The following is a 7,521-nucleotide window of genomic DNA, read 5'->3' as shown; positions in this document are numbered from 1 at the left end:
CTCTTGCTTCATTAGCCGTCCCTCAAAAACTCCTGTGTTCCTCAGCCGCCAACCTTATCCACCCTAACCCCCTCACACTGTTCCTTTCTTTTCCTTTTATATCATCATGAATCTCTCTTAACCCTTATCTGGATGGTCACAAACCACCCCAGCTCAATGCCTCTACCTTGGCCATCCGATGGCTACTGTACCAGAAGGTTTTTGATAAGAATCCAAGGGGATGAGGTGGCCGAAGTTTTGGAAAAAAGAAAAGCAGAAAAAACCGTGGAAAATAGTATTCTTCATGATTCTGTAATTCCGCTGCATGCGTGGCTTTTTTCCTTTTTTCTCTTTTTTTATAATTACTTAATAAAAATGAAAATAACATTTTAACTAAAATCAAATAAAATGAGCAAAACCAGGAATAAAAGATAAAATGCTAAAGGATTTTTCTGATTGATGATTTTCTTTTTTTCTTTTTTTTTTCTAAAATTTAGTATGTAAAAAAAATGCTTTTAACCTTAAATCAAACAAAAATAAGAGACCCGAAGACAAAATAAATAATAAAATAAAAATAAAAATAAAAACCTAAAATTGAAACAAATAAAGCTAAAATTAAATTAATTAAACAAATAAAATTTAAAATAAAAAATTTGGTGTCTACAAAATGAAAACTGATTCGATCATGACCTTTGCAGATATACTTGTAAATGTATTTGACAGTCAGAATTGTTGAGCAAATCTCAACATTAATGTGGCAATTGAACTTAGCAATAAATATGCATTATAAGGAACAACCCATCTATTATCAAGCTTTTGTTTTCTGATTTTAATTTTAACATCATTGTTCCTTCTTCGATATTTTGGATAGGAATCTAGTGTCTAAATTGTTTGCTCAGAGAACTCTTTTGGATAAGAATTTTTGTAGCAGCCATGCTTACTCATGCAAACATTTGATGGGTTTAACACACCACAAGGGCCATGAATCATGTGTTTTTTAACTATCCTGTATAGGTGTGGATATTTTATTTTATTTGGAATTTCTGCACTGACAATTTTATCATATTCATTAGAAATGAACATTTTGTGCTAAGGCTTTAAGATTAAAAGAAAATGAGCATGTGGCAGGCCACTTTTTTGAAATTCTATCACATATGTATAGGCTGCCACTTCTCCAAAAATATTTTTCTTTAAAAGCTTATTCTTTAATTCTTCTAGTTTGGCACCAAAAACCCTTACAACCAAATCTGGTCAATTTTGGGCTTCCTCTGTTGGCATTAAATGTTCTTTTATTTTTGGCCAATTGGGATTGCAAGTCATGGTCAAGAATATATCAGGCCCGCCAAATTTTTGGACCAAGGTCATTGCATCTATGTATTTTCTTCTTAGATTTCTTGGTCCTTCAATAAAGCTAGCTGGTAAAAATACTCTTTAACCAATATTTGCTGCCCGGACTTCACCAGCACCTATTGAGTCTACTATGCCTTGTAAGAATCCTTTTCTAAATTTTTCTTTTTGGATTCTCAAATAATCTAATCTTTGTGATTCATGTTTAACATACATATCAACAACATATTGCTGAAATAGCCTACCAAAGTGCAATACAAAAGATTCATAATCATTTCTCATTTGTAATTTATAGGCATAGTATTCATGGATGGAAACGAAATCAAGATCGCCATCTATTCTTACCATTACTGGTTGAAGGAATTTAGAAAAAAGGTTAATAAGGTTGGCATGCTAAAGTTAATTGAACACGGGTGGAAAAGATTTATTCTACTTATAGTCTTGTTCCATCTGTATTAACTCTTCGGCAGTAGAAGCATTCATTGGAGAAATAGAAATTTGAGCATCTCTTTTCCTAGTCATTTTTTGGTGTAGCTTTTTTCCTTGTTTCTTAATCCCTTGATGCCAACAAGGTTCACCAAAAGGAAGCAAAAAAGGGTATTGGAGAGGGCCATAACAGCCACAGTAATATTCGATATTGTGTAAATGGCCACCATGGGTGTACACTCGAATATCTCGACGGCATGTTTCTCCATTTTCTTCTCCTTCTACCCATAAAGCAGCAAATTGAGACATTGTAGGCTTATTAAATACTCTTTCGACTAAACCAGGGTGTGTTCGTAAAACAATGTGATAAGTATCAAGGTTATGAACCTCCCTTAAGCCACTGAAGAATCTAGCATAGGGATTTTGCTGCATGACATTCATGGTTTTCTGGAGAATACTCTCAGTTAATCTTGGGTAGCCATTTAATCGATTTGCTAATTCATTTTCACTATCATGAAAATAGAACTGCAAATTTTTTGAGGTCTCTAAATCATTGATGAAATGATAAACCTGACCTGCACTCTAAAAGTATAAATACCGTTATTTTTCTTAGCCAAATTTTTATCACATTTTACTCCAATGGAAGTGAAAGCAAAGATGTTATTAATTGTTCTAATATAGGTCCTAAATAGCTGAGCTTCCTTAGATGATGAGGTAAGAAGTTCTTTTAGAATAGCTAGGATTGAATTGCTAGCTTAAACAACATCCCCATTAGAACAACAGAAATTTGCTGTTTCATGAACAAATTTTTTTGCACCACAATGGGGACAGTTTGGTTGGTGAGGAAGCAAATCGGCAACAGCAGGAATGTGATTTTAGACCTCACAACCTATTTTTGGTGTTCTTGCTATAATTGACAAGAAAAAGATATTTAGTTATTCATTCTATCTAGCAGAGGCCAGCAGAAATTAAAAAACTGAAGCTAGTAAGACATTAAAAGTTCACAATACCTGTACGCTTTCTCTTAGGCTTTATTTGGCCTGATTGGGATATGTCTCTATCTATTCCTTTAGTGTTTGTTGCTGAAACTGGATAGAATATAGTATAAGCTAAACAAAAAGGCTAAGGTGTGGGAGGTTAAAGGTTTATGTTTATGTGAAAGGTTTATCTAAGGTTAAAGGTTTTCATAACATACTAAAGGTTTGAAAAACACTGTTTGTAAAAGGATAATCATTCCAGTAGCCAAGTAAATTGTTCTAAATGTGAAAAGTCATGAAAAATGTATAAAATTAATTTTATAGTTTATAAAATGATAAGTTAGAGTAACTGATTTAATTTTAAAATTGAAGTCATAGGAAACTCAAGTTTAGGAAAATGGCTTTAAAAGACAAAATGAGTTTAAAATATAATTACATAATATTTTTTATGTTATGGACCTGTTTTGGTTCTCATTGAATAGAAGTCATATACTTTTATAGAAAGAAAAAATGGTTAATTTGGAAAATATGCAGAATTTAGTGAAGATAATGATATGAAAAAAAATGCTGGTATCAAATTGTATGAGTTGATTTGACTTTAATAGCAGATTAATAGGGGTGATTAAGTCAAGGACCTGTAGATTCATATAGCATTGATTGTGGTTGCACAATACCCACTGCAAGAATGTCAACAATTGTAGAAGGATGAAGTTGAGGTTTGGCAGGCGCACTTTTAGATGCCTTTTTTTTTGGCACCTATTATGTTTTAGTATCATAGATCTCTCCCTTCTATTATTTGCAACAACAGGATTTTTTGTTGCCAAGAGTTCAAATGGTGCATTGGCAAATGAATGCACCATATTTGAACTTGCAAACAACAAAGTAGATGGGCTCATAGATTGAGTCATACCAGGCTCAATAGAGTGAGTCACGAACCTAGAAGAGCTAGCATTTTCAACTTCTATATGCTCTGTTTCATGCATACAATACATCTGAGATATTTGAGCTTCTAATGTAAGATGGTCCTCTTTGTTACAATCTATACTGGAAGACTCAAGCGCTGCAAATCCAAATGATGCATTCATGGATGCTTGTGTGTCATTTGAATTGGCTGGTAGGTTAGAATGAACATTCGGAGGTCTAAGAAGAAATGGCTGATGTGATTCTAGAGATATGGAGTGAATCAAGCTATCTCTTTGAGATTTTTAGCTTCTATATCTCATAACTTTTTGGCTTCTATTATTTCTTATAGTAAGAAATTGATTTTCTTGAAATGGAAGTGATCTGCTCATAGATGGCTGGCTACTATTTGGGCCCACAGGAAGCAAATGATGCACATTAATCACATTTGAGGTTCCTGGGACATGAAAGCGTGACAGTCTATCTAACCATTTTTGTCTCCGTCTTTGAATAGCTTGTTTTCTATAACTAACTTTATCCATATTTTTTAGTCACCTCAAATGGAGGAATAGTAGTAGCATTGTTAGAATCCTCATTTACGACAAAATACATAAGAAAAGAAGGATGTTAATCTATCAAGCTAGACATGATAGAATAGTTAAAAGAACTTCTCTAGGATAATGGCTGACTATTAGACATTTTGATCACTATTTAGCCAACCATATAATTGCTCTATATTATACGATTGTTTATATACTCTTATGCAAATAATATAAGACAACCAAATGAACAGAAAATAACTATAGAACAAAGGTAAAACCAACTGAACACATGACTAATTAAAGCTTAAAGGAATTAAGCATAAAGAGCCACCAAAGTCTAATAACAAAACCATAAAAAATCTTGAACTAAGGAGACAATATAGCTAACTAAAGAGTTTTTTGTAAAAAGGGAAGCAAAACTTCTTTATATAATATAAAAGTCACACTAAAGCGTTAGACATACCTGATAACACTAACAATAAGTCAGAGAGGGAAACGTACAAAGCTCTGCGTCTAGGATGAAGTGCAAGTTATCCAAGCAACAAAACACAAGGAAAAGGAAATATCAGGGAAAGAACATGGACAAAAAGGGCCAAAGAAAAACAATAAATAATAATTCCTGCGTTAGTTTGCTGTATGAACAGTTGTACCATAAAGTTGTAATCAGTGAACGCATAGAAGTTCTAGTTCTGCACCATCATTCAAGTACTACAACGATGGCATTTGTCTTAATAGATTGTATAACTGATCTAAATGTCATTCTTAAAATATAGTGTGCTAATGACTTTGGCTCACAAAATCTGTTATTGATGTCCATTCCTACAATCCTTTTTCTAGTGTATATAGCAATTTGACTGTTTGATAGAACATTGATTATATACAAACCAATAGGACAGCTCAGTTGGCCAGAATCACATCAGCAAATAGATCTCTCCTTTTCGTAGGTATGCCACTAATAATATATTGATTCAAGAATTCACCAAATTTCTAAATGAGGATTATTAAATTGGGAGCTGGATTGGTATCTTCACTTTTGACTTGTTTTTTTAGGTGGATGGGTAGCTGAATAGGTTGCAGCAGCACAATTGGCAAAGGGTTGCAACAAGACACAAAAGAAGATTACCAAAGGGTTGCGGCAGCACAATTGCAAGTGTATGGGTGAGCAACATTTGGACAGGCTTATTGGACTCTTAAAAATGTCATCAACCACTGGAGTTTGGAGTGGATGATCAAGAATGTTTACATCAAGCTTTAAAGTTTTACCAATTTTCTCCTTTATTTATTGTGCTTTATTTGCAAAAATAGTACAACTATCAAGATTAACACAATCAGGTGCTCAAATAAACAACCATTTGTTTCACAAAGGATCACACAAAACAAATAGCACTAATAAACTTAAATAAATGAAGCAGAAACTGAAGAAAAACTACTAAAAAAAAGGGAAAGGTGAAATTTTAATTATGAAAATATAGTCACATAAATGAATCCCAATAAAACTTAGTGAAGAAAAGTTGCTCATAGATTCAAGAAACATATCAAACTGACCTTCAAGTTAAACGATTTCTTGACTGATGATATGAACCATAGCAAAAGGAACCTATCAATTGAAGCATATGTGTATATTAGAATTTATTAATCTATCTATTATTCATACATGCAAAATTTGACAAAAAAAAAAAGAAAGTTTTTTTCACACCAAAGAATCTCCAAAGAAGAAGGTGTAAAGACAAAGATGCTTCTTCTTACAACAATATCTCCCCACTTAGAAAACTCAGTTCATAAGGCAGAGGAGCCAACACAATGGACTAATAAATACCTCTATTCCATTTTTTATTTCGTAATTCACTGGAAAAGCAACAGGCTAAATGGCTAGGAAACCTATTTCTCATCATAACTAGAAAAAGGGAAAAATCATATCTGAAAAGATATTTATCATCATTACCGTACGGCTGATGAGAATTGAATAGCAAAGCATGATTTGAGGGGAAAATTGAATGGCAAAATTGATAAGAATAGAATGGCAAACCTAATCTAACAAAAAGTTCCCAATTTCCCTCCTTTGAAGTACAATTATCATGCAACACGAAATCAATATAGAAATGGGTTGATATATATTAAAGAAAGAGGAAAACTGGGCAAGTGCATGCAAGAGTAGTTCACTTGTTCCCAATTTCCCTCCTTTGCAGTACAAACACCATGTAAGTGACCAGCAATCCTTGCAACATGAAATCAAGTGTATGCAAGAGTAATTGACGTTTCGAATTGGGTTTAGTAGAATAGACACTTGGAATTGGATTTGCTTAAAATAGGAGTTTTGAATTTTTGCTCAGAATTGCCGTTTCATAGAGAGAAAGAAAGAAAAAGGCTTGAAGGGCAACTTTTGAAAGAAACAGTTCAACATCAGAAAAAAGAAAAGGCTTCGGGCAATTTACAACAAATATTTGAGCTGTCACTTGTCAAATAATTAAGAAACCACGTGGCAAAAGAAAAAGAAAGCACTAAACCTTCATCCTTTCTTATATACAAGGTAGATAGATTTTGCTCTTACAGGGAGCCGCACCAAACTTCCGTACTTTTATGTTTGCGTTGTTGAGAATTTGAATAAACTTTTGCCTTCTAGCTTTTGTCTTTATCCTCCAGATTTTGATATGATATTAATACTTTTGTTGCGTGATTTTTGTGTTAACAAGTGATATCTGAACTATAGGTTCAAAAATTTAATCCTAGGGCATTTGTGGTACCTGTGCCATAAAAGGGTATAAAAGTTATGATAGAGTACTCATATATTGAAGGATTGGATCACGAGGGTTGGTTTTAGGGTACTCATTTGTTAATTGAAAATTAGGAAAAATTTGACTCTAATTGGACAAAGGTTTAAGAAGAGGAACTCTGTTGAAATTGCTAGTGTTGACAGTGATAAAAAAAATCCTATCGAATTATTGTGGCATGCAGTAATCAGGAGAAAAGGTCCTGTCAAATTGTTGATTGTGGAGTTTGATCAAGCTTGAAGCCAAGAAATCCAAATTATTCAAGCAAGGAAACGAAATTTGTTTGTCAAGGTATGTAAATTGTTTCGAGTTGTTATGAAGAGAGAATTTTTCAATGGTGAAAAGTTTAAAATTTTGCACACACTGAGTAATGATGAAGAAAGATATGAATGGTCAAGAATAATGCAAAAATATCTTAAAATGTGTTTTGGGTGAATTTCTAAAGGTAAGTTTGAATAGTAGTTCATCAAAGAAATTCATAAAAGGAAGGCTAAATTTTTTTTTAAATAATTCGAAAATCAATAGTTGAAGAGATTCATAGACGACTTATTCTTTGTTCTCAATCGTCTCAGTGGTTTTGGT

The 7,521-nt window shown here is 33.0% G+C and overlaps 1 long non-coding RNA gene across 1 annotated transcript; it reads right to left on the bottom strand.

Moving 5' to 3' along the window:
- Positions 1-468: 468 nt before the first annotated feature.
- Positions 469-6,515, bottom strand: LOC140005351 (uncharacterized). Its single transcript, XR_011813178.1, has 3 exons — positions 6,367-6,515; positions 5,717-5,768; positions 469-4,684 (listed from the first exon to the last, which is right to left on the bottom strand). It is a non-coding gene; the product is annotated as an uncharacterized lncRNA (long non-coding RNA).
- Positions 6,516-7,521: the final 1,006 nt, after the last annotated feature.

Source organism: Coffea arabica, chromosome 4c (assembly GCF_036785885.1).
Source record: "Coffea arabica cultivar ET-39 chromosome 4c, Coffea Arabica ET-39 HiFi, whole genome shotgun sequence".
Classification (NCBI taxonomy): Eukaryota; Viridiplantae; Streptophyta; class Magnoliopsida; order Gentianales; family Rubiaceae; genus Coffea; species Coffea arabica.
This window is presented reverse-complemented; position numbering and strand designations above follow the sequence as displayed.